Source organism: Poecilia mexicana, unplaced genomic scaffold, assembly GCF_051168715.1.
Source record: "Poecilia mexicana isolate PSO_F unplaced genomic scaffold, ASM5116871v1 scaffold_5, whole genome shotgun sequence".
NCBI lineage: Eukaryota > Metazoa > Chordata > Actinopteri > Cyprinodontiformes > Poeciliidae > Poecilia > Poecilia mexicana.
This window is the reverse complement of record NW_028263374.1, coordinates 605,561-620,791: the sequence shown is the minus strand read 5'-3', so window position 1 is coordinate 620,791 and position 15,231 is coordinate 605,561. Positions and strand designations below refer to the sequence as shown.

The 15,231-nt window shown below is 37.9% G+C and overlaps 1 protein-coding gene across 1 annotated transcript in view; it reads right to left on the bottom strand.

The window, feature by feature from the left end:
* Nucleotides 1-12,838, bottom strand: part of chl1b (cell adhesion molecule L1-like b) — a 149,011-nt gene extending 136,173 nt beyond the window's left edge. Inside the window, exon 1 of the mRNA XM_088005311.1 lies at nt 12,410-12,838. The gene's annotated coding sequence lies outside the window, so the exon portion shown is untranslated. The remainder of the gene's footprint in view (nt 1-12,409) is intronic.
* Nucleotides 12,839-15,231: the final 2,393 nt, after the last annotated feature.

Genomic DNA, 15,231 nt, shown 5'->3' with positions numbered 1-15,231 from the left:
TTTTTAATGTCCAGCAGGTGTCAGTATTGAGTGACACAGTATCGACACAGTATCAATACAGTGTTGCTATGAGTCAAAATGCCTCATGATGCCTCATCTACCCATCACTACTGTATATATAAAAACAATTTATCAAAATCAATTGTATTATAGGTTCACATTTATTTTCTTTATTCAGAAATTACAATTAAAATATAATGAAAAGTCATAAATGTTGTCTTGGGTGATTGTTTAATTTCCAAATATATTCACGTTTATATGTGAGTGGGTCGATAATGAACATTAGCTAAAAATACTTTGTGGAATGGCATTTTCTGAAGTTGGGTCCATTCATTTGTATTAGCTTACTGGCAGAGATGCCACATTCAATATGGCAGACGCGATTACGTATCGCTGCAACGGGCCGACCCGCTCCATGAGGCGTCTATGAGGGCTAGGCAGCTCTGGTTAGCATATGTTACTCTTTAGTTTTTTCTTCTGTTTTATTCTTAAGTTGTTTGTCACAACCATTATGTGTCAACTATGGAGTTGACAACTGACAATTTACAAAATTTTGATTACATTTTGTGAAATAAATGCTCAATTTTGCTATACTGTAAAGATTTCATGGACCTGATGAGCTACAATATGGCCTCCTTCAGAATAACATCATATAAATTGAGGTAGTTTGGCATTTTGTCAACTGTCAGATGTAAATTATATCAGAGTTTTTAACTGACAGTGTGACTCATTCAGTGATAGTGTTAACAAATCTCACTTAAATGTGCAGTTAATTCTTTTTAATGTATTTTACATAAATGTCGAGAAAATAGTGAAACGAAAGCCCATTTTCCATCTTTTTACCGTTTCAGTAGTGTGATTGGACATTACATTCAGTAACGCAGCAAGTTTGTGCCATAGCTAAATTATTTTAAGTGACTTGGATTTAAAAACTCTGCGAGACTGTTGTTTTTGTTAGTTATGTTTATGGACCCCAAAGATGGAGCTGATATCCCTCCATCTACAGCAGTGACGTCACGTTCCAAAACTCTATAGGTGCCTGCCAAGCAATGCATGGAGGCAATCATTGCTCTCCCTATGCATTGCTATAGGCAGGCCCCAATAAATACATTTACTGTTAAGCTCATATTTCTATTTATTCAATAAATTAACAGCAAAAAGGTTTTTTTTTAATTGAAAATGTTGCCCAATTTGTCAATAATTGAACTGAAATGCAATTAATCACCATTACATACAGAAATTGAAATTAGCAAATAAAACTGAAAAATGTGTTGCAGGCTCTTTAATACAATTGGTTTAAAATAGAAGAAAAAAAAAAAGAAATTACCAAATTATCCCAATTTAATTTTTTATATTTCTTGAAAACCATCCGAGTTTTACTGAATTCAAAATGACAGGGGATCATTGCTGTAGGTATTAAATTTATAGAACAAAACCATCTTGTTGTATTTGAGCTGCTGATAGTTCCATGTCTTCAATAGTTGGCAGAAAATACCAGTCGAAAATGTTCCAAGAAAACACAACCTCTGATAGCAAAGAAAGAGAACATTGACAAGCAGAGCTACACCCTAAGAGATGCAGGGATGCATGCATAACACTCCGTCAGCTCTGGCTCCTTCCTCCCTTGAGCTGCGAGGAGAAGCGCTGAGCATACCAGATAACATTGACCACACCACAGGTTTATTCTTCTGTCCTGACTCTCCAGGTTAATTATCTGTGCACAGCGTCAAGCCGTAGATCACGCCAGCTACATTTTCCCTCGATGTTGCACCGACCTGTTAAATAAGAAATAAACCTTGATTCTAGTAATCAGCACTTCTTATCTTTTTCTTTAGTGGAAGGAATCAGGCTCCTCTCTGAACCACTCACAGGTATGCTAAAAAATAAATCTGGTGAATTAATACATGTATATCGCCACCAGAGAGTAGGCAACGGGATATTTCATGTAACCAAACACACTGTGTAAAATTGTGCCCCTTCCAGCTGTCATCGATGACAGACATGAAAGAGGAGGGCTCTGGTACGGTTGAGGTGCGGCACCCCCTACTCCGCCTGCAGCACCAGGAGCACCGATCCTCCTTGTAATTGCTTCTAGCACTGGAGCCTGAGCTGAACATGAATTAGGGCCCGAGCAATTGCTAGGCACTGTGCCTTCGAGGCATACATGCCTCACCTTCGAGGTTGACTTTCCTCACAGACAGCACCAGCACTCCTGATAGGGCAGCTGCTTAGATGGACAATTAGTCTGAGAGTGCAAGTAAGTTGACGCTCATTGTTGGCAGAGAGGATTCTCTAATCTCTACAACCCATCTGATACTCCAGATTTTATCCGACAAGCTGGATTACAACCTGAAATTACATTCCTGCGGCTGATTAGAGATGCATCTGTTGCAGGATAAAGACAGTAAAGCAGCAGACCTTTCAAATATTCAACCAGAGAGCGTGTTTATTTCTCGATTCGACTGAGGTGGAGTGCATCTTTGAATCTGCTGTATTCCATATCAGGTCTGCCTGTGCTGCCTGTGGCTACCAACAAAGAGCACTTTGTTTCATTCTTGCTTCCAACTCTCAAGCCCCACACGCTGCAACCGGGACAGTAAAAGAGAATGCGCCCCATCGACTTGAACAATGGCGCTGCAAGGCAAGCATACACCTGGGCAGGCAGATATACAACAGGGCCCTTTAAAAATACACTTCTACATTGTGGAAGTTCCCACAATGTAGAAGTGTATTTTTACAGGGCCCTACAATAGAAGCAGCAGAGCTGATGAGTGTACTTTTAGAGCAACCCTGGAAGCAAACCTGTTACAGGTTACGAAACACTTGAGACAGTGGGATGGAGGTTCCACTTCCAGTGGGCCAAAACCCTTAAGATAGTCCCCACAGCTACGATGGAATGCTTTTAAATTGGGGTCTGCAACTTCAGCCTACAAGAACCATTTGTTCACATTTGGCCACATTACAGTTACAAACTTGAATGTATTTTATAGGAATGAAATGCATACAAAGCACATAATACAGCTTAATTTAATGGATGAATTACCTCCTCCAGACATTGCTAGATGCACCAGAGGCCTGATTGGCATTTTGGAGAAGGGCTGAACCTAGAAGGTACAGGTAAATAGCTGTTGAGGAACAGATTCTTTGTTCCCTTTGAGTGTTACGACGTGGCACTCTTACAGTTTCTAAAAAGACAACTGGTTTTGTATATTTTACTCCTTAAAACATCTACGTGAGGGGCAGGAGAAAGTCCAGGTGTCCCCTTCTCTTTACACCAAGTGGTGTAGAGAGAAGGAAACCCTTAGAGCTGGAACTCCCAGTCAGCTAAATCCTGACTGAGAATCTGTATGACTGCAGCTACAACGGATGTTCTGTTTGCTGCTGTGTTGAAATCCAAATGATTCAACGGATGATTAAAAGGGATGAAAAAGGGTCCATGAAATGCGGCAGGTTGGAGCTGCATATTAAGTGGCGCTGCCTGACATGGAACGGGCTGAGAGATGCTCGACACATTGCTTGTCCAATTACTGGCTCTGGTTCAAATGTGCTTTGGTGAGAAGCATTCGACCTACTTCTGGACACAAAGCGCTACTGGCGTGAATTCAGAGGGGGGAGGCAGAAGTCCACGTGTGATGACAAGTGCTATTAGAGGTTGTTGTCTTTGGCCTAGAAATTAAATTTAGGCTTCCTCTGCTCACCTGATGGGTGATAATGAACTTTGGAGGGCCTATGTGCTTTTGGGCACCCCCACCTGCTGGTTTAAATCGGATACCTCATAAAAGGAAGACAAAAGACCTCACGGTGTCCTCCACTTCACATGGTCTTAATATTTAACATCACCAAGCACCAGCTTAAGAAGTTTTCTGTTGGTGGCATGTTTACTAGGAGATTTTTTGCTTTCTTCTGTGACAATATAGGCCAAGTTGAAAGTTGCTTTTGAAGCAACCCGAAAAAAACAATCAAAGAGAATACAAATACCAAATTAGGAGTAAACCACAGAGCATTGCTGTTTTCTGGGATTCCCTCAAAGGCAGATGTCTGCACAGAGACACCGAAAAACAGCACTGAGGAAACAAAACACTTAGCTCCATACATGCATTTCCATACCTTATTAATATTCATAACTAGGGGAATCTCTCCATATGAGAAAGAGGGGATGTTTGTTAAAGTCCATAAGAAACAGCCAACAAGTTTTCCATCCACATCCCATCGATTACAGAATCCACTAATAAGCGCTACCAGGTTTCTGATTTAAATGTCACTCTAATGCGATTTTAATCATGCAGATTTAACTCTCATCACTCATCTTAATCTGTTGGCAGGCGTGTTTACACTCAGTCGTTGAAGCCTGTAATGACAAGCCGTTTCCTCAAGTGTGCAGTGGGATTCAGGAGAGCTCAGTTACTTTAATCATGGAAACATCTTGGGGGACTGGGTGGGTGGAGTTTACCTGTAAACATATTTTGACTTTTGAGAGTATTTTGTATCACACTATGAAATTTGTGATAAATTCACAGCACAGCAGAGAATCTGCTGGAATTGGACATCTGCATGTGTGCAAACCTGGACACCGCTATCCAGTGCAGATTAACCACAAAGCAGTGAATCTCAACTTTGTGTCTTACCTCAGGCCGCTCTAAAAGCCCGCTCTTATTGCTGATAGAGAGACGTCTCATCCGTCCTGCAGTGTTGAGTTCTCATTATGCGAGTCAATAGTGAACACGCCCGTGTTCTGAGCAGTGACCAAACCATTTCTATTTACTGACTTGCTTATGTAAATGAAAAGCAAACGTCTCTCTTCAATCAACAAAAAAATGTAATAAAAAAATATATATATAAAATATTTTAATAAAAAATTGATAAATGATTAAAAATAAATAAATAAATAAAATTCTTCAAATATTTATTTCAAATATTGTATTCTTGAGAAGACGGACAAAACAGAATATACACAAAATATAATATTTTTCAAATATCTGACTAAACTAACCTGGGTCATGTGAGCACAACAATTTATGTTTTCCTGGTGTTTACTAAATATTATTTATTTTAAACTTTGTAGTAGGTGCATAATGGTGTCTGTAAAATCCCTTGTCCTGGAGCAGAACTCGATACATTATAATACTTATAATAAAGGAATACTAAGATAATATATTATGACAATTAAGTATAAGTATTCAAATAAGTAATTATAAAAGTATCAATAAATTGAATTAAAAATCATTTTTATATATTTTCCAACTCCATTGGAATTTGTCCCAAGTTTTTGACAACACCGTCAGACATAAAAAGAATCTTAAAAAAATCAGGCATTATTGGGGGGATCAGAACTTCTGAGGACCCCATGACCTCTTCCCTTGCTAAGAGGGCTAGGCAGCTCTGGTTAGCATATGTTCTTTAGTTTTTTCTTCTGTTTTATTCCTAAGTTGCTCGTCACAAGCATGATGTGTCAACTCCATAACTGACAATTTACAAAACTTTGGTGAAATTTTGTGAAATAAATGTTGCAACTTGGAGCCTGCACCTTAGCATCTTTACATTTCCAAAACATTATTTGTCATATTTGAATATATAAGTTTGAGGAATAATTACATTTTTGGGGGGGAGAAAATTGAAACCCATTTTGTCCCTCTTCTCAAGAATCATTGATTTGTGTTATGCAAATCTGACTTGATATTTACCAATTGCTGAACCAAAGCTAATACTTGTCCAGCATCAGTCAGAATCATTTCACCAGGTTAAAAAACAGTGTAGCAGTACAAGAGAAACCTAGACAATCACAGTAAAATATAGTCAGAGAGAGCACAGTGGTATACGCCATATGAGGGCATAAAAGAACAGAAAAGGGGAGGTGTGGCCATTAATTCTTATGTTATAGGTTTTACACACTCACATTCATTTTTGTACATCAAGTTCAAGACATAATAAAAAGAAAATGCTCACATTTTATACAGTTATTTTGGTATTTTTATTCTTTGCGTTAATGTACATTAAGTAACCTACGGAAGCGCATTGCTATCATGCAGTAAAAAAAAATTTTCGATCGCTATCTCGTTTTAACGACTTACGTATCTCGTTTTAACGACTTACGTATCTCGTTTTAACGACTTACGTATCTCGTTATAACGAGTTACGTATCTCGTTTTAACGAGTTACGTATCTCGTTATAACGACTTACGTATCTCGTTATAACGACTTACGTATCTCGTTTTAACGACTTACGTATCTCATTTTAACGACTTACGTATCTCGTTTTAACGAGTTACGTATCTCGTTATAACGAGATACGTAACTCGTTAAAACGAGATAATTTTAGGTCCAGGAAGTGGCGGTATTATGCTAGGCTAGTACAGTGACTAACATGAATTGGTCAGGTTTCCCTTCATGTTTGGTCTACAACATGTAGAGATACGGATGCTGCTTTGCACTGTGGTTAAAACCATTAACAGCATGCCTACTCTGACAAGATCCTAAACAGAACGGGACTGCACAGAAGGAGACGTTAGTCCGGTCCTCTAGCTGTGGCGGCGTTCCTGACTGGATCGAAGCTGAAGTTGGCTTTCGATTGTAGCTTCTGATTCGGGAAATGGCTAAAGGGAGATTATAACGGAGGCTCAGATGTATTTGATGAACATTTTCTGGTCAGATTTTTTATTAGAACAGTACACTTGCTGAACAACGGCAACGGCTGTTCGTAACCAAGCAACCGAAATCAACAGAAGGCTAGGTAGTGGCAAAAGACAAAACTAGATCCTGTTAAGCATTCTTCAAAATAAAAGACTTCCTCTCTCCAAAATAAATCATAAATCAGCAAAAGCTGAATGGCCTCCTTTAAGCGTCTTGAGAAACAATCACCTAATGATCCTGATTCATAAATCTCTACTCGGCTTGGCTCCAGCATACTTAAACTTTCTTTAACATAGATCTGTTAATTCCCATTCTTTACGTTTTTACAATATTTTTCTTTTGCATGTTCCACGTTTCCAAACTGAAAAAGGGAAGCAAGCTTTAGTGTGATGGCTCCTACAGCCTGGAATCAGCTCTGAAATAAAGATGTCAAAACTGGTTCCACTGGACTTATTTCGAGCAATTCTTAAAAACAGACGAGATTCTCTTAAACGGTGTCACTGTTTTTAAATTCTTTTCTACTGTTTTACACTTCTGCATATAATTAATTTTATTTTGTAACCAGGTTGCTGTGTGTTGCAGACTTCTACCCTGGTCCCTCTTGAAAATAAGATAAGATGTGTATCTCAACGGGGTTTACCTGATAAAATAAAAAAAATAAAATAAAAAATAAAATAATAATATTTCTCAAATATTGGTCAAAGATTTTAATATTTGTCGACAAACAAGGAGCAAAGAAGAGACACCTCTCCTTTACCATATAGGTGACTTACAATAATGTCTTCTAATGAAGACAAAGAGGGTAGATAAAGATTATTGTGTTGCTTTGATAAAATAAAACTCTGAACTTGAAGATAGTTATAGAAATATTTTGTAGGAATATCATGTTTGTTTTTAATTTCTTCAAGTTACATAAATACCTTCCCAGGAAAAAGATCAGACACTTTAGCTATATCCTTAGCAGTTTAAATCCTGCTCTACATGGATGAACATTATATCGGATAGTTGTTGCATTTCTCCCAAATAATCAAGTGTTTTTGCCAGATCATCATTGTATTTTTCAGAAATGGGTATTTTGTTTGCTTAATTAACCTTTTCCTGCCTGATGAGTACATGTACAAGTCCATAGCAATAGAGATCCAGTGGGACACAATAGTAACCCATGCTGGGGGCTGTCTGGCAGTAAAGTAAAACATTGCTGCCCTGATCTGGGTTGAAATAACATAATAGGTTTGATAATTGTTAACACCCTCTGTCATATGGCAGATATAAGAGAGGCAGTTTCATTATTGGGCGTTTACCATTTAAGTGAAGTTGAAAAAAGTTATATTTAGCTCCTTAAAAAGAAGGGGAGTGAGGAAATTGAAACTGATTGGAAAACATATAAGAATTTTGGCAATATTGTAATTTTTATAATATTGATGTGACCAATTAAGGAGATGGGTAGCATCTTTAACTATTAAACTTTTAAAGCTAACATACTTAGACACTTCCGACCTGGAATAGATTATTCATCTCTGATGCCATGTTGCATCACTATAAATCGGAATCTGAAAAGTTGTTGGCATTATTATCCCAGCTGATGGATCCTTGTAAGCCACACAAAAAGGCAGGTGCTCTAGGACAAAAAAGTGAAAGAAAACAGAAGGTTAAAATAATAACAAATATTGTAAATGTGATAGGAGTTTATTTCTAATGCATTCCAGATGCAAAAATATTTTTAAATCTCTCATTATTGAGGTTTCAATTCAGATAAAGATTTCACAAATCACAAACTAGGTTTGAAATATTCTGCCATTAGCGTAGATTAGAATAATCTACTCCAGATTTGAAGTGTCGATGTATGTTCGTTTTTAAAGCATAACAAATGATTTCTTAACATTTATATGTTAAATATAATTTCCAGTTACTTATTTACAGTCATATGTCAAGTCATATGTTAAGTATAATTTACATGATAATTATTATTCACCGAATTTAACTTGATTGTACACAATTCCAAAAGGTGACGTGAAAAATAATTAAATTCAAAGCTTTGTGTATGATTTATTTTGGAGAGAGGAAGTCTTTTATTTTGAAGAATGCTTAACAGGATCTAGTTTTGTCTTTTGCCACTACCTAGCCTTCTGTTGATTTCGGTTGCTTGATTACGAACAGCCGTTGCCGTTGTTTAGCAAGTGTACTGTTCTAATAAAAAATCTGACCAGAAAATGTTCATCAAATACATCTGAGCCTCCGTTATAATCTCCCTTTAGCCATTTCCCGAATCAGAAGCTACAATCGAAAGCCAACTTCAGCTTCGATCCAGTCAGGAACGCCGCCACAGCTAGAGGACCGGACTGACGTCTCCTTCTGTGCAGTCCCGTTCTGTTTAGGATCTTGTCAGAGTAGGCATGCTGTTAATGGTTTTAACCACAGTGCAAAGCAGCATCCGTATCTCTACATGTTGTAGACCAAACATGAAGGGAAACCTGACCAATTCATGTTAGTCACTGTACTAGCCTAGCATAATACCGCCACTTCCTGGACCTAAAATTATCTCGTTTTAACGAGTTACGTATCTCGTTATAACGAGATACGTAAGTCGTTATAACGAGATACGCAAGTCGTTATAACGAGATACGTAAGTCGTTAAAACGAGATACGTAACTCGTTATAACGAGATACGTAAGTCGTTAAAACAAGATACGTAAGTCGTTATAACGAGATACGCAAGTCGTTAAAACGAGATACGCAACTCGTTAAAACGAGATACGTAACTCGTTATAACGAGATACGTAAGTCGTTAAAACGAGATACGTAAGTCGTTAAAACGAGATACGTAACTCGTTAAAACGAGATACGTAACTCGTTATAACGAGATAGCGATCGAAAAAAATTTTTTACTGCATGATAGCAATGCGCTTCCGTAGTAACCAGTTTTCTCCACATTGTTCTAACTAGTTTAAGAGATAAACATTGAACTTTGAATATTTATATAAATTGAGTCATATTTATTCATCTGTACTAATCACCTAGCTGTGTTTTACAGACCATTACTGTTTACAAAGAGCCCGCAAAGTGCATCTGTGGATCTGTTAATGATCCAGAGTATCAAACCAGACTCCCAATCCAGGATTTTTTTTAATGCCCTGTAGTGGACTCTAACACAGGGGTCCCCAAACTTTTTCCTGTGAGGGCCACATAACTTTTTCCTTCTCTGGTGGGGGGCCACAGTCAGTTTGTAACAGAAAAAGTGTGACGATTACAGGAGTGCCTAAATGTAAAAATTTATTGTTTTCCAGAAAGCACACTCAAATAACCCTCTCTGGGTTCTTCAGAGAAAAAATCCAGGAAATAACACTATTTATGAAATAAATACCGTATTTTCCGGACTATAAGCCTCAGATATCTCTGCTGCTCTAGGTTTTCCACAATGATGCAGCACACAGCAGAGGGGGGCAGACACTCAACATTTGAGTCATAACAGGTCAATTGAATATCACATTTATTACGGTTGAAAAAGAAAAAATTGCCAAGTTTAGATTTAACTGAACTGATTACGATAGCTTCCGAACGATAACTGTAACAGTAAAAGTGCTGATCCTTCGTGTCTGCTACTAGCATGTGCTAAATGAAAATCGGCGCTTTCTTCTTCTTTTTGCTCTTCTTCTTTAGATTTCAAAGGCAGCTTGCATCCATTATTGTTGCACTACTGCCATCTACTGGATCCCAATATCTATACCTCAAATTCTCATAATGATCCCAGTTTTATTTAAAAAAAAAAACGAAAAATCTTTTTTCCCCTCAATGCTTATTTAGCTGATCAACAACATTCTCAAATTCCAATTCCCCATTAAAACCTAATTCCGTTTTAATGGGTGCTTTCTTCTTTTATTTCAAATTTTGACTTCCAGTGATTCACTTCCTGCTAAGAGAGCCACCTGGTGGTTGAAGAAAAATCCACATATAAGCCGCACCGGGCTATAAGCCGCAAGGTTCAAAGCTTAAGAAAAAAGTAGCGGCTTATAGTCCGGAAAATACAGTATATGAAAAAAAATCTAAATGCTCTCTGGTATTGTTCAGGGGGCCAGACCAAATGTGGAGGCGGGCCAGATCCAGCCCGCGGGCCGTAGTTTGGGGACCACTGCTCTAACAAATCCTAACCTCTGCTACCTGCTGTTGCTGTACTGTCCTTAAGTTTTTCAGTTGCATGACATACAGACTTTGCAGTTTCATTTTCTGCAACCAGCTTTAATCAGCCTTCAAAGCAAAGCACTAAGTTTGTAGAGTAACTCATTTTTTCTGGAAGGTTTGCTCCCACATGTTTAACTAGGCACACCAATAAATCTGTTAGGAGCCAAATGCTCAACAACTTATGTCAAAGCAAAAAGAAAACATGCCAACATTAGCATTAGTTCACCTATGTTAGAGCAGCATATTAAGACTAATTTTGGGACAATACATCACTCACACCAAAAAACAGAGGAGATACTGGAGAAACATGAACAGAATTGGTCATTGACTGAAACCTTCTAATGATGAAATATTGTGTTATTTTACTACTCCCATGTTTTCAAGCACAGGCATGACTAATTAAAAAAATAAAGGTGTGTGACTTTGTATTGATGCATAAATCTAAATGGATGGAATAAAGATGTAGTCCCAATAGAAAGTATTCACCCCCTTGGATGTTTTCCTTTTATTGCTTTTATAAATTAATCATGATCAACAATTTGGGCTTTTTTTTTTTAACAAAATAGACAAAAAAATCCTTTATTATCAAAGTAAAACTGATTTCTACTAAATAAGGACAATTAAAAAAAATATATAACCAAAAATTAGTGCCTGAATAAATACTATCCCCCTTTAAAGTGACGTACCCCAATTAACACATGTTGGATGGAGATCACCAGAGTGTAGTGAGTGATTGTGTCTGGAAGGTACATTCACTCATAAGAACATTTATTTTTTGACAAAAAGCCATTTTTTTAAGCATTATTGATTCGTTAAAAACAGTAGGGGTAAAACAACCCAGGGGGTGAATACTTCCTGCAAGCACTTATTGTTTTTACCTATTTCTAAGTATGCCCTCAACATTTATAGCATTAACAGATTGTCATTGTTATTTGGATATTTTTGCTTGATTTCAGAACAACAAATGAACTTGCTTCTTGATTTGAAACCTCATAGTGTTCATTTCTACAGTGAAAAACATACACCCAAGAGTACTAAATAGGCAGATATGAACCACTCTGTCTAGAAACAGTAATACTGGAAACAGTGGAAAACCGTTTATGGGAAGAGAGAACCGCCGACTCTTCCCCTGCTTAGCCGAATGATCTGAATCTCAGAAAAGAGACGAAATTCCCTTCACACTAGAGGAATATAACATTGCATGATTTCTTGTCATTACTAGTCATAAAAAATAAAATAAAATAAATTTTTTCTAAAGTATATAAAATTCAAAATTAACTTTAGAGTTATTGTAATTTACGGGGGAAATGATGAGATACCTAGCTGCCCCGCTATTTTTTATTTTTACACACTTTTGCACTGAAGTTATGAAAATAATAAAAAAGGAGTCCAGAAAAACCGTTTCCCAAAATACGACTCACCATCTCAGTTTCCCCGTTTTTAAAAAATTAACATAGCCCACACCTGCTAGTATGAAACAAACGCAGGTGCTTCGCCCACTCTAGTAGTGGTACCAAATACCTCCGTTTTCAAACCGGCGACATTCACATGCTATAAAATCAACAACTCTCAACAAGGATAATTTTAGACGGTGCTAGAAACTCACCCTCAGGGGCAACTCATGCCGCAGCCCTTCTTTCCAAAGTTGATTTGCATCCACCGCCGGAAGAAAGAGATTGGAGGTGTAACCGGTAAAGAAAAACGTAGAGCCTCTTAGTTTCGCTGTTTGTCTTAACCGGAGCAGTTCCGTTTCTCCTCCTCCCTCTCTACCTTTCCTGGATGCGGCTGCTCCTTTCGTTTCTCCTCCTCCTCTCTCCTCTTGCCTCCTCACGCGCCTCCGCGAGACTTGGTGGGGGAAGAAAAAAAGAAGTAATAGGGGTCTCTTCCTCCTCCTTCAACAAAGACGGACTCAGAAGAAATGCAGGGACCCTATCGCAGTCAATAGGTTTCACAAAACCCCATGGCAACGCAATAACAACTTCCCCGCGTTGTGACCGGGTTAAAGCACCCCCACCTCTTTCTGTCCAGACCCCCCAAAAACTGTGACTGACATTATTCCCAGGCTTCACAGAGAGCAGGTTTAAAAGGGTGGAGGGCGGAGAGGAGGGACGGGGACTAAACTCTGCTGGTGAGGATGTTGTTCAAACATGAAGAGTCAAAAACGTTTCAATTTATTACATCAGTAGGCAGTTTAATGCGTTTCCCTGCACAGAATTTAACGAATTTCCGTGATTCAAACTAGAGTAACAGCAGCTCCTGTGAGACACTAGTCCACATGATGGCTTTTGATTATAGTGCTTTATAAAAGTATTTATATTTATATATCCCTTCCAACTTTTTCCACATTGTGCCATTGAATGTATTTTGCAAGGTTTTCATATGTTTGACCAAGACAACATAAAAATAAACATACACTATCCATCCATTTTCTAAACCTGGTGTGTCAAATAAAAACCCAATAAAATAAAGTAAGGTTTGATCTTGTCCGGTAATATGTGAAACTGACATTAAATACCATTTTCATGTTTTTGATTAAAAGCCATCTTTTTTTCTTAAGATATTCCCTGAATAAACATTTTAATTGACTTTTTTTCTCCATTCATTTTCTAAAATGTGAGGATAAAGTCTGTTTGGAAATTGATAGATGTAGAAAAACAAAGAAGAAATCTGACATTTTGTGTCCTTTCAAAATGTTTCACATCTCAAAATCTGAAGAAACTGAAAGTCAGAACTAGAACAGATCCCTGTTCAGGTGTCAGTTCCATTGCTCTAAAATAAGAACTGAAAAATATTTGCTCGTTTTTTTTGATTGTATGAAAAGCACCTGTTTTATGAAATTAAATCTCTAAGAGAATAATAGAAAAACAGTAAGTGGTCCTGACAATGTCAGCTTACTGTCTAAAAGTGATTTTATTCTGTGAAACATAAATGCAACAAAACATTTTAGTAAAACCTGATAGAAACTGACAGACTGGCGACCTGTCCAGGGTGTACCCTGGCTCTCGGCCGGAACGTTAGCTGGAGATAGGCACCAGCAACCCTTCCAACCCCACTAGGGACAAGGGTGTACAGAAAATGGATGGATGGATAGATAAAACCTGATAAAAAGTTGAACAAAATGTACATTTTAACTCGTAGGACTGTTAAAATGTCCTATGATATTTTAACAGTCATAGGACCCATTACTAGGTAATGGGCAAGAAAAACTCAAACATATAAAACCTCAGTACAAAGTTGTATCATCTGTCTCACCTCTGAGGTCTCACTTTTTGCAAATGACGGATTGCGGCACATTAACAGGTGCTCTTGTGCTGTCAACCTGGTGTGTATCAAGGGGACTCCACTGCTTTGATCACACAGCCAGTCCCAGTATTACAAGCTAATGGTGTCTGTTGGGATCTGTGATTTCAGCACCTCTGACAGTTCGGGATCATTAGGAACTCTTTGCATCAGCGGAGCAAGCAGGAAAGGTCAGCAAGAAATCAATTTATTCAATAACCTGAGACTCAGACGCAGAGATAGGACCAATCTCCAACCTGGGAAATGACAAGGTGGAAAGAGCTTCCTGGCCGGTGCCAGGAATGTTGAAGAGCTCACCATCAGTTATCTTTGATTCATCGGGTCATTCGAGATATATATGCAAGACAGGAAGTTTCCTGATTTGAGCTTGGAAATGGAAAAAGCTTTCAACTGATTAAAGAGTTGATTGTGAATGAATGCAGTTTTCACCAATCTCATGGGAGGCTTTATCCATTATTCTGTGGTTAAGTGCTAAGGCTAATTTTGCACTAATTTACATAGGGTCAGAAGAGGCTCAAATGTGTATAAGATATTTCTTTGGGTTCATTGTCCTTTTGGAAAACCCATTGCCTACAGGTTTCAAGAATCTAATGCATTCTTGAAACCTGTAGATGGTAAGAAAGATGGTTAAAATGTTCAATAACAGTCCAGGAACGAGGTTAATCAAGGATCACAATGGTCATCACATGGAACCGTTTAACATTTACAGAAATGTCCAAGAAAGAAACCACTTTTCCAAAGTTGGTACCCTACAGCTCAACATAAGTGTCCATCTTGTAAAGGTGGACAAGCCAAAAGCCTTCAAGAAAAATAGAAGTGATGGTCAGACAAGACTTGCACTGGGATATTTGACCACATTGAGAAGAAGTGTGTTTGGAAAATTCAAGATAAGTCAATGCTGGTGCATAACCTCGAGTGGATGATGTAATGACCAGTGATGGTGGCATTGCAGCACAGTCAAACTTGGTAAAGTTCCACCAGGTAGCACCAAGTAGAAAGGACTAATGCAGGAGTTTCCCTACCACCCAAACAACAAAAGCTTGACTTTAATGCAAAACCAGTAAGTCTATTTTATTTTTTTTAAGTATTTATGTTATTTTAAGTCAAGACATACCACTTTATTTAATT